Source organism: Protopterus annectens, chromosome 1.part0 (assembly GCF_019279795.1).
Source record: "Protopterus annectens isolate FY-2018-M chromosome 1.part0, PAN1.0, whole genome shotgun sequence".
NCBI classification, from domain to species: domain Eukaryota; kingdom Metazoa; phylum Chordata; order Ceratodontiformes; family Protopteridae; genus Protopterus; species Protopterus annectens.
In genome coordinates, this window is record NC_056725.1 from 1,068,591,084 (window position 1) to 1,068,608,857 (window position 17,774).

Sequence of the window (17,774 nt, forward strand, 5' to 3'; positions counted from 1 at the left end):
AAGTTCTAGGGATGGGGCTCAACATTCCGCTACGTGCTTGTGTGTTTACTACTTTGATTTTATTTCAGTGTTTGTGGACACTCTTGTATGCTTAGCATACATTTCAGTATCCACGGACACTGAATTAATTGCTTACTATTAGAGACGGGCTCTAATAGTAAGCATAGTAGGTTGTGCAACTGTGGGACATGTTTCCGCCTCCGTAGAGCACTTGACCATGCCCCCTGCACTCACACACTTTTCCTGTGCACGTCGTGGGTGCAACCTCATAAATATTCATATGGCACTGCTGCACCATCTGTAATGGGGATGCTCGGTGCACGGCTAAAACCGTCCTTGCGCCGAGCTTCATGAATCCCGGGGCATATCAATAAGTAGTTTATTAAAATTTACAGCATATTATATATAGAGTGTATTTATGTAGATATATGTAACATTTTATATATATATATATATATATATATATATATATATATATATATATATAAAATATCAATATGTGCAGATATATTTTTAATGATAATGGTGACTTTCATGCATTATATGTAATCAATTTATTCATCACATGTATTTGAATTTTAACATAATGTTACTAGTAAGGGTTTTCTGTATTTTAAGTGGATTGGACAGTAAAGTCATGTGACTATTCTTGTGTGTGTGTGTGTGTGTGTGTGTGTGTGTGTGTGTGTGTGTGTGTGTGTGTGTGTGTGTGTGTGTGTGTGTGTGTAGATATATATATATATATATATATATATATATATATATATATATATATATACACGTATATGTCTAGAATGGCCGTTTTTTTCTGATGAAGTCCTGTCAATAAAGGACAAAAGCACTGATTCTTGTTATCATTTTGGCTTCAGCACCACTTATTGTTTTTTCTTTTTGAATCTTTGTGGTATATCTTTGGTAGTTGTGAATTTCTAGGGTATGTATTCTTCCATACAAATACAACTAATCATTTGTACTACTTTGATATCTACTTTCTTTGTATTATCTAGCTACATTGTTTCTCTCTAATCTGTTTAAGTCATCAGAAATGTATTTGTTGGGATAGGGCAGCACACACACTCACACACACACACACACACACACACACACACACACACACACACACACACACACACACACACACACACACACACACACACGTGTACAGACTTTTTCGTAGCTTACCTGGCAAACAGTTTAGAAGTTTATTTCCTGGAGAGCTGTGCCTCTTGACATGTCACTGCAATGGTGGGCAAGTGAATATGTATGTAAAATTGTTGTCATAGTGAGTTATAGTTTTTTTCCATTCCCCATATTTTTGCTATGCTTTTGATGTTGTTTGCTTGATAACAACACATTCCTGCAGCTGTTGTTCCTGTTTGTATTTTGTTGTTGGGGGAAATGCATCAGGATTTTGCACTGTTGGTTGTGTTTGTATAGGTTACATCTGTTTTAAGTGTTATGCTTGAAAACTTGCTTTGGTGATTACGCTGTTTATTGTAGTTTTTAGGCTACAGGTATTTTTGTGTTAGACTTGAGTATGCTGTTTCCTGAGTGCATACTGTTATATTATTCCATAACTGTTAGAGTATGTATACTAGTAGTGTGGTAACCTGGGTTGTGATATCCATTCCTTTATTCCATCACAACTGGAATATGGCTCCTATGACTGCTAAGAGTACATCCTCATGGAAGCTTAAGTTTTAAGAGACTGAGAATGAGATTATACTACTGGCCAACCATCTCCATGATGGATGGCTACATGATACACACATTTCCAACAAGCCCTTCCTTGACCGTGTCTGGGGGCAGGTGGCCAAAGATGTCAATGCTGTTGGTGGCCAGAGCCGTATACAAGTAATAGTCAAACACAGCACCACTGATACAATTCACAAGGCCATGCTAAGAGAGCAGAAAGTTACTGGTGGTAGAATGTCTACTGAACTGCCACTTAACAAGGTGGAGGAGTTCCTGTCATCACTCAGTGGTGTAGGCAGTGTGTCAGAGATTTACAGTGCATTGCTGGAAGCTGAGGCAGAAATTGACAGGCCCAAGAGGATTTTCACAAATAATCCCCTACGTATGTCATTAAAATATTTTTACATCCACTTTTACATCTGATAGTCACATGAAGGACTATGCTATCCCTTTCACCTATTGCATCTAGGTACATTTGGCATTAAGATACAGTGACTACCTGCATGTGTTATGGGTTATACTTACATGTATTAGTTATCATTAGTATTAAGTTAAATTATAGTGCTTGCACGTGAGATTGTGGTACCTCCATCTGATGTGAGGAGATCATTATCTCTCTGATGATGATGATGATGATGATGATGATGGTGGTGGTATAGTTGAGCAGGCATGATTTGAAGCTGTAGATGATCTGTCAGACACAAAGATCTCATGCCCCTCACATCCACTCCCTACAGTATGGACACAGTCAGTGTGCTTACACATACCCATGGGAACACACCATCTGAGAGTGTGCAATTTGTTAGAGACACGATTGATCAGTGTAGTTTGGCAACCACAAGTGCAAACATGTCAGAATCTTCCCGTAGCCATTGTGAGTGGGAGTTATCACACAAGGGTTTTGGAAGGGGTTTTCAGAGAAGGTGTGCTCACTGCCTTTCCCTGAGGCTGGTGTGTCAATACCTGAACCCAATGCATGTGTAGGGCCATTGTGAAGGCACATGCAAGTTCTACCAGGTCCTGAATAGAGCTATGTGAATGTGTGTGTGACTCCTAGCATAGAATGAATGACACACTGGATGGTGCAGAGTCTCTTCTGTGTCATCTTTTGTGAGAGGGGCAACATTCACAAGGTTGGTCTACTGCAACATCATCAGATATCAGCTGATGTAGCTGTGGACATGCCAGATCCTTCTCCTGTAGTGTTAGCACTTTCACTGTTTTATCAGTTGTGGATCTGCCTAATCCCAGGCAAGATCATCTACATGGTTCTGGTCATGATGACAGCTCATCCAGCAGACACCATTCCCATTAAGGTAGTATACTGGTTTCTAGCCAGGGTCATGGAACTAGCAATGCAACTCCTCCCAGAGGCAGTTTTCCTGTGTATGAACATCCACACCAAAACTGATTCTCTTTCCATGAATGGCTCAGACCTGTCCAATATGCCAGAGCATAGTGCTGGTACACATACTCTGGCTGTACACCTGCAGACACACAATAAGAACCCCTGCTGGGTATGACACCACAGACATACATACACACACAAGCACACACCACCATGGACTTCCTAACAGTAGACAGATTCCCCATAACTGGACACACTGTCCTTAAGTTTGTATATCTGCAATTTCTTTAGCTTTCGCATTCAAACACTTTCCTGAAAAGTCATGCGTTCCTGTAATTTATGTAGTTGACTAATATGCTGATATGTGAAGGCTGCTCAATTATAAAAAAAGTAATGGATAAAAATAAAATACAGAAAAAGGCAGTCTTTCTGTACATGCAGTCTGCACTGCACTGTTAATGTTTTACACTACATGGAAATTATCTTCTGCCATGTGCTGCAGCCATTGACAGAAGGGTACAAAGTAAGGACAGCAGAGAAGTGATATGAAAAGAACTGTATAAATTAAGATGAACTAATAACAAAAACATGCAGAGGAAAGCTAAAAAAAAAATAAAAAAAGTGTGAATGTACAGAAGGAATAGTTCTTCGAAGGCCAGCTGATTGGAGACCAAAACCTGAAGATAAAATATTTGAAGAACTATGGTTGGGTAGTCACACACTGTTTTGTGAGAAGTCAGGGTATGAAGATGTTAGAACTGCAATCAGTGACCAAGAGTGAAGGGTGGATATTGTTATAGCCTGGGCCAATGACGGGTGGTGGACATGCACCTTGCCTAGGAATAGGTTTGTTCAAGAAGGACAGACAAGTGAAGTCACAAGCATATTTATTTATTTATCTGGTCATATGCAGGTGAAGACCTACTGCCACATCCCCATGTGTGGCAAGATTCTGTTATTTCTCCACTCTCCATTTATAATTCATTCCATGTTTAGTAAATCTCAAGAAGAGGAAGGCAGTGACTGCAGAGTAATAACATCTTACATAGTTTGCCATGACAAACTGGGATTTGTACAGCTGATCTTCAACCAGCTGTACAACCCAGTCTATAAGCAGTGAGCCATTACTTATTTATTTATTTATTTATCTATTTATTTATTTATTGTGTCAGGGGAGACCCAGGGAGAAAAGCTCCATAGTAAAGCAAAGCAAGAAAATAACATGAAATCAGAAAATGCAATAATATATATATATATATATATATATATATATATATATATATATATACACAAAAGTAGTTAAGTAAATAACCATTTCAGTAACTAGCATGAAAACTTAGTAAAAAAGACATTTAAACTAAGTAGTATGTGTAGATTCAGGCAATAACAAAAAGTGGCAAAAAGTATTAGAATTCTCCACAATAACCAACTATACAATTCAAAGCAGTTAGTTTGTATAAGCTACATGAGGTGAAGATATAAGATATCAAGACAAAATACAATTAGGAGGCAAGAAGCAAGTTTCAAGGACTTCTACATGAAAGACCATAGAAAGTGGTGGGAGACTTAGTGGCAATAAGGTAATTAGAGGAAAAGGAGGGAAAGGAAGGGAAGGGAGGAAAGGAGAAGGGACGTGCGGAAGAAAGAAATGGATTCAAGTGGGATGATAGCAGTGACACGACCAGCAGCTACTTAGGGAGTGTTTGAGAGTTTCCTTGAATACAGGGACAAGATTAATATTTCTGTCCTGTGACGCTTGTTTTTAGAAAGAGCAGGAAAGTAGCTGTAGAGACCGTGTCCAAAAGATGTATTAGGTTTGTGAATCTGTAAGATACATTGGTCAGAGCTTCTGAGGGAATGAGGGGGGGTTATAGATGGAGTCTATAGAGGAGATGTTAGGGCAGAAGGAGGGCTTATTCAAGATAGAATGGATGACAAGCAGTTGAGTACATTTTTTTTTTTAATTTATTTCTGACTGAGACGAAAAGGCCCTTTTTTAGCAGAAGCCTGGGAAGAAAAGCTCCACATAGAAAAATTACAAGTACATTTAGATATTTAGATATGTATATCACACAAATTACAATAGACATGTTTTTACAGTGGTAGGCTGCACATCAACAGTTACAGTGGAGAGAACAAACAAAAAAATATTAATTTAAATATAATGGTAATTAATAGATTTGTTGTGTACAGCTGAAATTTGGAACATAAGTAGAATACATTCATAGTAAATAATAGTTGGTTAGGAAACTCTAGCCAGCTGAGAGTCCAAAGAGCAAGACGGGGGTGAGATCTAGAAGACAAATTAGCTGCAAATCTGGCTACTTTATTGTAGGTGGTTTCAAGTTTGGAAAGCAGTCTACATTTTAGGTTTGTTTCCTATCATTATGACAGTGAAAAGTTATGCAAAAAGAACTGTAAGACAGCTGCCCCTGCAATGACACCAACAGGAAGTTGTACAATCAGTGTTGCCAATTTAGTGCTTTTCGTGCTAAACCTAGTGCTTTTTATGCACTTCATAGCTCGAAGATTAGTTTCCTAGTGCCTAGCCCAAAATCTAGCGCATTTCCATTGATTCGGTTTGTACTGACTGTACAGTATTGATGTAGATCAGTAAGACCATATATTTTTTTGTTCCAGTCCAAACAGTTCCACTATGATGCGATGCGCAGGCTACGCAGATGCAATGCAAAGTAGTGCCGTAGTCCTGGCATGCCCACTTCGGATCTTTATAACCACAACATTGTTATTTTCAGATGTGCATTCCTTTCATATAAGCATAATTTGTACAGCTTTATACTTGAAATGTTACACAGTTGTAAACATTCTGTCCTGTTTGCATAGTAAAGTTTTTAACAGATGCTCAAAACAAATTGAACACATTTGAGTACACTGAGTATGCCTAGCAACAGTCCTGTACTCTTTTAAATGACACTTTGTTTATCCTATATCACCTCGTGTAAAGTGGGCAACTTATAGAATACAAGGGTGCGAACAGAAAATAAACAACATAAATGACTATGAATTCAGCCCTGCCCTACTTATCTGATGCTAGTTGTGAATGTGCCACATATCCGCCTGTAAGCATGCAGTCTCAAAAGCTAATTAGATTCAGAGGGAAAACTGCCCTCCCTTCCTTTGTCAAGATTATCTATATCAGAAAAGAGTTATAAGCGGGAGAGTTGAGCTACAGAGTGCTCTCTCTCCAGTATGCACAGTAGCTTCTTTGTGAGGTTGCCAGCTATGTGACTTAGCAGGCAGATCTCAGCTTGTCTCCCATCCCAGCCTCCCTATTCAGAGTACCTGTTGTTAAGGCATCTCAATGGAATATTCCACCATCTGTAGTTGGGTGGGGGAGCAGGGGCAATAATTCAGTATTGTGATTGTCATTCATTTTAATCTGACTTAAATGTATGGAGTGTGCATGTTTAGCAAAGTTACAAGTACCAGTAGTGTATGACAGAAATGCAAAGCACTTGTATTATTGAGAGACAGGTGTTTTACATCGAGTACACAGTCCCCTTTATTTACTATTGCGATGATGTGGCGTTTGGAATTGGACAGTAGGTGGGGCTGGCTAACGTAGGTATTGTCTCCTTGCTGTTCAGCGAGGCTCCTGGTGTGAAGGGGGGTGGGGTCACAGAATCTAGCACATTTTCATCTCTGACAGTTGACAACACTGACTGCACTGCTGGCCCTTGTGAAACTTTATCATGCTCCTACCCTTATCCCAACTCTTCCTTGCTACCTTTTCAACCTCTTCCTGTAATTTAAATTGCACTCAGCCACCCCTTGCCACTGTAAACTCTAGTCCAGGCATGCTGAACTCTTTCCTGACTTACCTTCCTTTTCTGTTAATGCTCATGATTTTTTCCTCCTTTCCATACCTGTCTGGGCTCTGTGTATCTAGATAAGACCTTCCCTCTCCATCCTTTTTCCAGGTTACACATGTTGAGCCTGCCCAGAAATCTGCTCTATTTATAACCATAAATATCTCATGTTCAGAGTCTGTATAAGAATTGTCACCAAGACACTGAAGCTCATTCTCAAAATACAAAAGTCTGTTACAGTATCAACGTTCTTTGTTATGCTTCTTTGGTATGGATTCAAGAATCCTTTCAGGTTATTAAACATGATTCCTTTTACTTGGATCCCATATAGAAATGCATTCTCAAGCATTAGTCTTACAACATTGGACAGAGGAAGGATTATGTGTGCTATACTGTGGAGAGAAAGGCAAGTTTTTATAATGTGATACAAATCCATTGGACTGGATATAACATGCATAAGTCAGCAAAATGAACAGGAATTTAACTCCTTTAAGTAGGCTGTAAAATAACCATTACAACCAGATTGTTTACATTAAATGCTACACCATCAGGTGGGTGTTCTCAACACCGAAATAGTATAAGGGTAACACCTAAATATACAAATAGAATTTTACACTTTGTCTTGCTTGTTTTGCTAATATCATGCTATAGTTCTGTAATTTTAGTGCAGGAATATTTGATTTTCAAGTCTAAATTTCAGAATTCTAGAATTTTTTTATAATTTACATGAATGGTACTGGCATATGACTGAAAAAAACGAGATGTCAGTCAAAAATCTTCAATGTTTTCCTTTACTGCTATGGCCTGCTTAGATTGCAAGAGCTTTCTATGACAACAGATCACCTTTTTGCTCATTCCAAAGAAGGGGATTCACTACTCTCAAGATAGTTCTTCAAGCAATCAGGGGTCCACCTTTCACTCACAGAAAGTCTAAATGGAGTGGTAAAAAACAGCTCTGAATTTTTCAAAGAATAGTACAAAAATGGGAAAAACGGAACTGTAGCTGGATTCCTTCATGACAAGTACTGGAACGGGTATGATTATCTCAACTGCATCTTCCCCAGAAGTGTCAGATGTCTCTGGCACACAAAGGCATCCTTTCAGTGCTTAATGACACTGCTGTCTCTTCTCTGATTCACAACATGGCATAGTTTCTGTCAATCTAGTTTTCATTTGGCATACATACCTCCTCAAAGACAGTTATAATAACCACTATGTAAGACAGCTCTTCAACAAAACTCACTTACTGCTGGAATTCATTTAGAACCAGAACTGTATTTAGAAGGGTGGGTGGGGGTGGGGTGGGGAATGGGGGGGGCAGTGTTCATACAGCAGTGCACATGGAGAAAAGAATTCACACATTTTTACCACTAGCTGAACAACAACTAGCAAGGTACATGGGTGTAAATTAGGCCATTGTGCATCCTGGACAATCTCACTACTAAAGAAATTATATGAGAACTGGCTGTATAACTGAACTGCCTCTGGCTGTGCATCACAGCATAACACCGCTATAGTCTATTTAAAAGGGTGGCTATCTGTAGTTGCTCAAACTACACTGTAGACATTCACAGGAGGGCTTTAATGGGATTCAGCATCATGTTAATTATTCATACGTCTGATTTTCATTATAGTCGGAGTGCAATTTAGCTAAACTGAGCAGAGTGTAATGCTTAGCTCCAACAACCATTAATATGGCCTATATGTATAATCTTTAAGTACAAAACTTCTCAGCAGCTTGTTAGTTCTGTTAGAAGTTTACTCCGAAGATAATTTTTTTTAATTTTTTTTCTTCGGATTCCTTATTTTCAAATCTTTAAGAAGCAATTTAAATATGAATCTCAGTCTTTGCAACATAAACAGTTCTGTAGGAGGCAAACTTATCTTCTGAGGTAACATTCTGAAGTTAAACAAAATCCTTTATGGTTTCCACAGTTTTACATTACATTCTGTTCATCTCTCCCTTCAACATCTCTACAGCCCTGTCTGCCAGGTCACTTAGACAAGGTATGCAATGGAATATAAATTATATGATGAGTTCCATTTCCCATCAGAAAGTTTGTAGATCAGTAGAGGTACTAGACAATAATGTTCCATGTCCACTAACCTAGTTGCTCTGGCCATAGAAATACTTGCCATTTTAATACATAATAACCCAAATATAAGAGGTATAAATATATATGACCAATATATATCTAAAATAATGATGTTTGCTGATGATTTCTTACTTACCTTACCTAACTCTAAGGAAGTGTTAGGTGAAGTGGATATAGTAATAACAAATTTCCAAAAAATCTCAGGACTCTCCTTCAAGAAATCTAAATCAAAATATTTATTATTAAATAAAAAAGAACATACAGGTTCCAGTTAATCATATTATTGGAATCCAAGTTTCAACTCTAGACTATTTAAGAATAGTCCTAGGTAAGAATATAGAGGAAACCGGGTCTATATTAGAACATCGAAGTTTCAGAACTTTGAATGTTCCAATATCGAACCCTATTCAGTGAAAGCTGAAAATATTGAAGCAACAGAAAACTGATTTTTTTCCTAGGGAAAGAATTTGGTTGCCCATTTCTGTCGCTTTGGTATTTTCAGAGCTGTGGTGGAAAGTTACGGGTCGGGTTCAGGTAAGTGTGCGACTGAGTGCAGGATAGGTTAGTTAGGGTTAGGGTGTGGTTTAGATATGTGTGCGATTGTGTGGACATGAGGGTTAGGGCGGGGTAGGTGAGTTAGGGTTAGGGCATGGGTGAGGTGAGTGTGCAATAGTGATGGACCTTAGGGTTAGGTTTTGGGTTAAGGTAAGTGGATAGTTAGTGGTGTGTGTATAGTTTAGTGTAGGGTTAGGTGTAAGATTTTAGGTGTATGTGTGTAGATTGCTGTTTGTTTGGTGTGCTTATGTTGTGTGTATGTGTTTTGGAACAGCAAATTTTTTCCCTAGGAAAAAATTCACTGTTCTGTATGTTCGATGTTTTTAGCTTTTGCTGAATAGGGTTTGATATTAGAACATTCGATGTTTTGAAACTTCGATGTTCTAATATAGACCCGAGGAAACCTTACAGCTTAATTATTCTAAAGCCATAGACTTAATCAAGACATCAATAAGCAAATGGAATAATTTGTTTATAACATTTGATGATCGGTTACAACTGATAAAAATGGTTTTGTTACCTAAAATATTATATATAGTACAAGCCCTTATACTTCTACCAGGAAAGGGAATCCTTAAAGAAATCACTTAAACTCTGATGAAATTCCTGTGGTACTCCAAAAGAAACAGAGTGGCATATTCTCATCATTAATTCACAGAGATTGAAACTTATATAAAGGCATCTATAATTAAAATAGTGATGAATTGGATAAATCCTAAATACTCTTCAAACTGGAAACAGTTACACTCCATTAAACTAATGAATGAAAATTGTTTATCAAAGAATGCTTTGGTAACTGACAAAGATAACAAGATATGACACTATTTAAGTTTAAATTTACAGTATAGTACAACAAAATTAACTAACGCTAATAAACAATATTTTTGATGGGTTTAGAAAATTCATTAACACAAATCTAGATATAAAACTGGAGCATATATTTTTAATACTGTTTACTATTACAAGGGATTTCCCTAATAAAACACGTAGAGAGATTTTTGGTTTATGGGAAAACAGTATCTATTTTGTTGGTTGCAATGTATTGAAAATCAACAAGCTTTGAACACCCAAAGTATATTGTCAACCTATGGCCCATCCCCTAATGACTGATTGGTTCTTCAGAGTGTCACAGCATACGGTAAGGATCTGTGTAGAATAATACATAACTCATCCTTCAAAACTGTACCAAAAATTATAAACTGGATTTTTGGAATTCTGTATAATAATATCAATGTTAAGAATGAATTATCATATCTATATAACACTTTAATTGCCTATAAGACAGCTCCTGAATATTCTTACTGGCAATACCTAACTAAAGGGTTTCAAGTATCATTATCAATGGAAGATAAAACAAACATTTTATTTTCAGTTAAACTAACTTCTTATTCGCAATTCTGGAGGATTTTTCATTGGAAATTTCTACGCAGATCCTTTTTGAAACCTGAGAAACTCTCAGAAATGAACCCTTCAAACAGCAAGTTATGTTGGAGATGTCATCTGTCCACTAATGCTGATTGGTCTCATATTTTTTATGACTGTACTAATATTAAACCATACTGGAATGCAATTAACAAATTTTTTCAAGCTATCTATACTGATATATTTGTTTTGACAAAGTCTTTAATTTTATTGAATGTTGTTAATAGTAATAATATGAAGAAAGATGACCTGTATTTGTTGTTGACAATGTTAGCAATAGCAAGAAAATGTATAACTAGAAGATGGAACCCTAATGTAGCACCCACAATGGAGGAATTCCTATCATCACTGAAAAAACGCATACTAATAGAGAAAAGAACTAAAGAGTTAAGAACTTTTCCTAAGTCATTGGTTAATAGTCCGTGGAAGAAAGTTTTGAATTTGATTGATACCCTACAGATGGAACCAAACTCTTCCTAACTATCATAGTTTATATATTAACTTATTATTTAACTACAAATGTTTTTTCTGAATCCTTTTTGTCAGGCTGAATGTAAATACTGTAAATAGTTATTGAATGTTATGAATGTATTAAATTATTGTGTTATTTCATCAAAGTAAAAATCATTTGAGTAAAAAAAAAGAAAGTTTGCAAATTCCACTCTAGTGAAACATGAGCCAATGTTAGAAATTAGCATTTTGTGAATATCAGTATTGTAAAACGTTATGTTTAGTTATTCAAAGACTGCTTAATAAGTAGAGGAATTAATGATATGTGTACTTATCTACCCTGAATGTGCAGGAATCTAAGGTAAAAATATATTTTCTCAAAGATTGTGCCAGAATAGTCTACATGCAGTCCAGATTAAGTGGGATTTTAGGCCATTCCTATAGGTGAAAAGTGCTGCCAGGGAATGATTTATTCTTTGCTTTGACATACATCCTACAGTTTTATTTATTCTATATTATGATCCATCATCTCCTAGCAAGAGGTTTCTCAGTTTGATTCTCAGCTGGGCTGCCCTTTATGTGGAGTCTACATGTCTTCCCTGAGTTTGAGTGGGTTTCCTCCATGTGCTTCAATTTCCTCTTATATTGCAAAGACGTGCAGTAGGTGGATTGGACACTCTAAACTGGCCATAGGTGTGAGTGTATCTGCAAGTGTATACTGTGGAAAAAATACCATGGCAGGGCTAGACACCCAGTGGCGAAAAACTTGGCTGTAGATGATTCTCACTGGTGAAGTGAAACCTGACCCCAGGCCATCATACATGTGAACACCCAGTGGTGTTAACCTTGCCTCTAAATGATTGTCATTGGTGAAATGACACCCTGACCCCTGGCCATCATACACATGAACCAGCCAAACTTTTCATTCTGGATATTCTAATAGGACTTTGAGGAAACATTTTCAGCAGTATAAAACACTCCTTCAAGTAAATGTGATTCAAGACAATACTACCTATGAGCTATAGCTAGAGTGGGGTGAAGAGGCAGCCACCCTGGGTGCAATGTGTTAGGGTAAATGATCAGGAGTTTCCGATCTTTTCATTACTGGCATTCATTTCTGTAACATTTCTGAATGGCAGTACAGAGATGAATGGCGATACTGCTTTTGTAGTCAGGACTGCAGCATGTGTAGTGTAAGTTGTAGCAAGTGGTTTGCTACACTCTTTAAAAAACAGCTTTTTTGCTTGTTTGCTTGTTTGCTTTTCTTTTTAGGCCTAAAGTAGGCCCTTTTTCTTTGTTTCTCAAATTAAGAGTTGAGTGGCAAAAGAGATATTTTTTTGTTCCTTAACTTAGAGTTGAGGGGCAGCAGACTGTGGAACACCATTGGTTGCTAGTTGGGCAAGCTATGGCACTATGAGTCTTGTTTTCTGGTATTATATAACATTAATCTTGGCTAAGTTATTATAAGCCAGTTTTTTAGTACTTAATCATGGACATGAAGCCAAATAACATTATGGCATTTTAGCAGTCTATATTTTGATTTGTTTTGTATACTGGCATGGCATCTGATGTCAATACTCAATATGTGATGTTTAAATGTGTAGGCTTTTCTGAAATGGGAAGCTTACCCACATCACTAAGATTAATGCAATGCTTTCTTGGTCTGTAAACAGCTTTCTACACATGTTCCCAAAGCATTGTCCCATGTGGTGGCCTTAATGAAGCCATTTGTGGAGCAGCTTTTATTTCATTAATTAATATTGTCAAAAATTTAGTTAATATAATCAAAGTTTTATGATCTACATATAAGTAAAAGCAAGACATACAAGCCTTTATGAAATATTTTGATTCAAAAATATGATTAATCCTTCTGTATCCAGCACTGAATATTTTTTTCTCAGCATAGATTAATTTACAAGGCATACACATAAGTAGTTTAATCTATATTATTAGGCATTCTGTGTGAAACAGCATCTCTTATTCCATAATATGAAGCATCAGAGAAGTTCATCTTTATCCACTGAAAAATGAACAAGTACATTAGCAAATTTAGAAAAAAGTTTTCAATTTGGAATTTGTTATAATGGTTAGGATGTTACTTCACTGATACAAGATGCAGGGTTTGATTCTCACCTTTGAAAGGGAAATTGGCTGGGCTTAAAATGGCCCACAAGGACAGCTAGCCTAATACCCATGAACTCTGGCCAGCATGGACAAGTGTTTCAACCCCCGTCCCCCCAAACAGTAAACCAGGGCATCCCCAGCACCTGCCCCCCCTCTTCTCATCACAAGGGAGCAGGTCTTTAATGCCCTCTCAAAGGCAAAAGATACAGCATCCATGGGACCCAACAACATCCCTGGCTGTGTCCTACATGAACTCAGGCATGAGGTCTCAGCACTATTAAGCACCCTATTCAACCAAACCCTGAGCACCGGCTTTGTCCCATCTGAATGAAGGACAGCCAATGTCATCCCTCTACACAAACGTGGAGTGTTCACTGACCCAGGCAGCTATAAGCCCATCAGCCTAACTAGCCTGATCTGCAAGGCCATGGAATGAATTATCATGGACCTTATAAACAAGGACATTGGCAACCTCCAAATGCTTGACCCCACACAGTTTGGTTTTGTCAAAGTGAGATCATGCCTGTTAATCTTGGTCAACTTCTTTGAAACCGTCACCAAAGCCATGGACGAGGGGAATTCAGTGCACACCACCTACCCTGACCTAGCCAAATCCTTCAACACTATTCCCCACTTGGGCATAATAGATAAACTCTCCCAGCTAGGCATGAACCCACATGTTGCCAGATGGGTAGCTAACTGCCTAACTGATAGAACCCACTCAGTCAAAATAGGGGAAGCCACCTCTAGTAGTAGACCTGTAATGAGTGGCATACCACAAGGAATGGTCTTAGGGCCTCTACTGTTTGGGATATACTTTCCTGAGGTGAAAGCCAAAACCAGTTGTCTGTGACTGACCAAGTTTGCAGATGACTGCAAGCTGGGAACTGTTTTAGATTCCCCTAGTGATGTGAAAATCCTCCAAGAGGGCATTACCCAAACTAATGACTGTTGCCAGAAGTATGGCCTCAAATTGAATGTAAAAAAATGCATCATTATCACCTTTGTGGAAAATGGTGTTCCCACTAATTATTACATTAATCAAAATGTACTAAGCATGCAATCAGTCGTGAGGGACTTGGGAACTCAGGCTGATAGCAACCTGACTTTTGACCACAACATTGCCTCTGTTGTATGGAAGGCTTTCTACAAGGCTCACCTCATAAGTAAGGGTATTTCATCCAGGAACAAGGAGGACATAACATCTCTGTACTTGTCCCTTATCAGGCCCATTATCGAGTACAGTGCCCCCCTCGGTATGTACCTTGCCAAGCACATGCAGCAGCTGGAGAGACCATGAAAATCCAGGGTCTCAAGCACCTATCCTGTACAGATAGGCTAAAAGTCCTGTCCCTCTACTCAGTCCCATACAGACTGCTCAGAGGTGACCTGAGTCTGGCATACAGGGTCATCACAGTCCCAGCTTTGATGGAGTTGCTGCATATCCGTAAGTCAAACTCCACTTGTGCAACTCACATGCAAGGCCTCAACATGGCTGTCCTGTGACAGTAATATAACTTGTTGGCAGGATAGATTTGTACCCCAAAGACTCCCCCTTCTGTGGAATAGACTCCCTCTCCATGACAAGGAGAGTACCTCACTAGCCATCTTTAAGAGAAACCTGGACGACTGGATGGAAAACAGAAAATACACCCCTGGGATCCCACTTATATCCCTGCTGAACAGGGGAAACAGGTGCTGACTTTGTGGGAATATAGGCAAAATTCTTGTCTAGGCTTATAAGGGCCTCAGAGTTAATAGCCTAGTATCGTCCTATGAACCTATGCACCTACGAACTGTTGCAATACTATTCCCTTGTTTCCCAGTATTAATAGTACACTTTAAATAAGAAGTAATGCAAAGAGTTTAAAAGGGTTATTAAGTTTGTAAGAAGCTTATTGTAATAATTATGCAAAAGCAAATATGCTTTCAGCTTAGTAGAATTCTGGAAACAGAGCCTTCTTGATGGCTTTACGGGGTCAATATTAATTCATCGAACAAACATATCATTAAATGGCATTTAATCAGAAATGCCATTCATCGAACTCCCCCACAACCCCTACTAATTACATATACCAACTCTGAGATCACACTACAGTGGGGAAAGGGCAAATGCCTTGATCCCTAGTGTAATGTGATCTCAGTGATAATGCCGTTCGATGATATTTTTGTTCAATGAATTAATAGGGACAAGGTTTTACTTTAGTGTCTATAAGGCATAAACCTGATTCATTTCTACTACATATAACTTAGGTATTGTATTAAAAACACATTTATTTTTTCTTAAGAAGCAAACTGGCAATCTCTAGTCTTCTCAACACTTCCTACAAGTTCTGCAAATGTTCTGGATCAGCTCCATTTACTAGGATCTCTTCTAAATAGATTGCATCATGTGATACTACTTGTAACACTCTTTGTAAAGTCCTCTGAAACATGGCAGGTGCAGGTGATACTGCAAAAGATCAACAGTTGTACATAAACATCTCTTTATGATTACTTATGGTACAACCAAATGTTTCATAGACTGATCATCCCAAACCATCTCTTTATAAACATGGTCCATATCTAATTTGGAAAACTTCTGCCCATTACAGTATTATATAAAAAGAAATTCCAATTAGAGTATGGGATAATATTTAAAAATAACTACTTATTGAAAATTTCTGTACCCCTGTCAACAATGTAAAAATGGCACACTCAAAATATGAAGTACTGTTGAAAAACAACTAGTTATGGAACAGTTAATTTACAATCTTCAAACAAACTAATAGTTCTCAAAGGCTTCAGTGTAAGTGCCACACAAGAAGCCTGTTCTAAATATTTTACAGGTGTAGTAGTTGTTCTGCTTTCAACAGGCTTTTTTTTTCTTTCTTAGCACACATATCACATATTTTAAGGAACAGCTCTGGATATGAAGAACTTACATTTGACATTTGTGGAACATGGATAGTAGTTGTGGTCCCATTTAACATCCCTTCTTTGTAAATAAAAAACAAGACTTGTATTTAGTAACCACGTTTTCTAAAGCCACAGCTTTAGAAGAATTTGTGTGGGATTGTGTGTGTGTGTGTGTGTGTGTGTGTGTGTGTGTGTGTGTGTGTGTGTGTGTGTGTGTGTGTGTGTGTGTGTGCGTGTGTGTGTGTGTGCGTGTGTGTGTGTGTGCGCGTGTGTGTGCGCGTGTGCATGTGTGTGTGTATGTGTGTGAGCGTGCATCCGTGCGTGTGCATGTGTGCATGAGTGTGTGTGTGTGTGTGTGTGTGTGTGTGTGTGTGTTTCTTTCTTTACTTTCACTGTCTGTCTGTCAGTCATCATCTTCCAGCCAAACTGCCCATTCATTCCCCTTACCTCCCCATCACTGGAACAAGGGTCAGTCAGGAGGAAACATCCATCAGTGGTGGTTTGACGTTTTTCTTGTTTCCTATTATTAATTCTACACGCACACACTCAGGCAGCAAGGAGAGACATGCAGTGGGCTGATGGCAGTGAATATCCCCTTGCTTCAAAAAGGAGTGATCCTTTCAAGTAGCCTTGCTTCTCCTCCTGAAGCACGGGTGGCAACCTCTCCAGTCAATGTACCTCCAAGTGCAAGCATCCCTCCTCTACCCTCCGAGTGAGGCAAGCAGGCATGCCCCTTTGCTCCCTCCCCTCCTCTGTTTAGCTTTTCCATACAGTGCATGGGCTTCTAGTCAAACCCTATTCACCCGGGTCACAGTTAGTGCTCCATCCCTCTGTGTCACAGAACCAAGCTCAGAAAAGAGCCATACTCACTGACAAAAAGAACTACTATTGGAAACTACAGCAAACTCACCATAATAATTCTCAAAAATTCTGGTCAAGCATAAATAGACTCCTACACCCCGGGTACACCAGCACACCATCTCCACTAGGAGCTGATAATAATAGCCCCCAGCAAACTGCCAACACCTTCAATACCTTTTTTACTGACACCATACAATCCCTAGCCCATCAACTATCCACAGACAACACTAGTCTCTCTTTCTCTTTACCTGATACTCCACCAACCTTCCAACTACAACCCATCTGTACTACGTACATCCAAAAAATCATCCAAAAACTTAAGCCATTTACCCCCTCTGCAGACCAGCTATCATCAGAATACTTGCAAAAAGCAGCTAAATCAGTTGCCTATCCTATATCCATCCTTATAAATAGAACCATAAATGAGGGAATTGTCACACATATCTGGAAAATCTCCCACATAATCCCTTTACACAAAGGTGGTAACTCTAATGC